Genomic DNA, 1,881 nt, shown 5'->3' on the forward strand with positions numbered 1-1,881 from the left:
TGAGACTCCAAAAAAAAAAAAAAAAAAGAAACAAGAAAAATTATTATTTACCCTGATGTGTAGTTCATACAGGAAAGATAGGGATGAATGCTTGATAATAAATCCTTTATTTATCACTTTTTAAGTAAAAACTGCCCCACCACACCCGGCTAATTTTTCTTGATTTATTGTAGAGATGAAGTCTCACCAGTTGCCCAGACTGGTCTCAAACCTGTGGACTCAGACAATCCCCTAGCCTCTGTCTCCCAAAGTTCTGGGATTACAGGAGTGAGCCACTGCACCCAGTGTATTTGTCAGTTTTAAAAATGTGTTGGTTCCCTGTAGCCTCCAAGAGTAATCAGTGAGGCTGTTTTTGTCTTTTAGACTCTATGAATGCTAAGCTCTAAAGTTTTTTTCCCAGTTGGATTTTTTTTAACCCTTATTCAAAAGTATTTCCTCCCTTCTGTGAGGTTATTTTATTTTATTTTTTTTTGAGTTGGAGTCTCACTCTGTCACCCAGACTGGAGTGCAGTGGCTGCTCCCGGCCACTGCAGCCTCGACCTGCTGGGCTCCGGCGATCCTTCTGCCTCAGCCTTCCAAGTAGCTGGAACTACAGGCGCGCGCTACCACACCCGGCTTTTTTTTTTTTTGATTTATTGTAGAGATGAGGTCTCGCCAAGTTGCCCAGGCGGGTCTCGAACCTGCGGGCTCAGGCAATTCACTCACCTGGGCCTCCCAAAGTGCTGGGATTACAGGCTGAGCCACCGAGCCCGGCCCCCTTCTGTGAGATTTAAGCATGTCTTTCTAACATATCTACCACTTTCTCCCTATATACTTCCTTTATAGTAAGGATCATCTAGATCATAAACTCCTTGAAGGCATAACATAATGCCTAAAGCAGTGCTTCTCAAACTTCATTGTGAACGTAAGTCATCTGGGGTAGGGGGCGCTCTTGTTAAAATGCATATTCTGATTCATTAGGTCAGGGGTGGGCTGATATTTTTCTTTTCTAACAAGTAAGCACCAAATGATGCTGATGCTACTGGTTGGCGGACCATACTCTAAACAAAAGTGTATGGCAAATATGAGAAATCTTTTTCATCCCTTCAGTAAGACCGACCTACTCTGGGTCAATCCATGGACTAGGCCCTACTACCTTACAATGCAAAGGGTTTGTGTGTGTGTGTGTGTGTGTGTGTGTGTGTGTGTGTGTTTGCTTTATTAAAGAGTTTTGGGTTTTCATTTATTCTTTTGAGTATGCGATGTTCACATGGTAAAAACAAAAACAAAACTTTTTTCATAAAATTCATAAGGGTGCACAGTGACAGTTCCTCATATCCCAAAGGTAATATCTGTTACTTCTCACATTTTATTCCAGAGATATTTTATGCATATAAGAGCATACCAGCCGGGCTCAGTGGCTCAGCCTGTAATCCCGCGCCTTGGGAGGCTGAGGTGAATGGATTGTCTGAGCCCGTGGGTTCGAGACCCACCTGGGCAACTTGGCGAGACTTCATCTCTACAATAAAAAAAAAAAAAAAAGCACGCCATATTTGTACCATATCTCTTTTTTTTTAACCACATGGAGACATAATGATCTGCCACATTTCTTTTTCTTTTATTTTTTTACTGTATCTTGGAGATTGTTCCATATTTCCACATATATCTCTAAATTCTGTTGAACAAGTGTAGTGTCCATACAAGATGCATCTGTTTTTTTGTTTTGTTTTGTTTTGTTTTTGAGTCAGAGTCTCACTCTGTCACTCAGGCACTCTCACAGGCCACCGCAGCCTCGACCTGCTGGGCTCAGGTGATCCTTCCACCTCAGTCTTCCACGTAGCCAGAACTACAGGTGTGTGCTACCATGCCTGGCTAATTTTTTTTTTTTTTTTGTAGAGATGA

This window comes from Carlito syrichta, unplaced genomic scaffold (genome assembly GCF_000164805.1).
Source record: "Carlito syrichta isolate Samal-C Ts95f unplaced genomic scaffold, Tarsius_syrichta-2.0.1 Scaffold314091, whole genome shotgun sequence".
Taxonomy (NCBI): domain Eukaryota; kingdom Metazoa; phylum Chordata; class Mammalia; order Primates; family Tarsiidae; genus Carlito; species Carlito syrichta.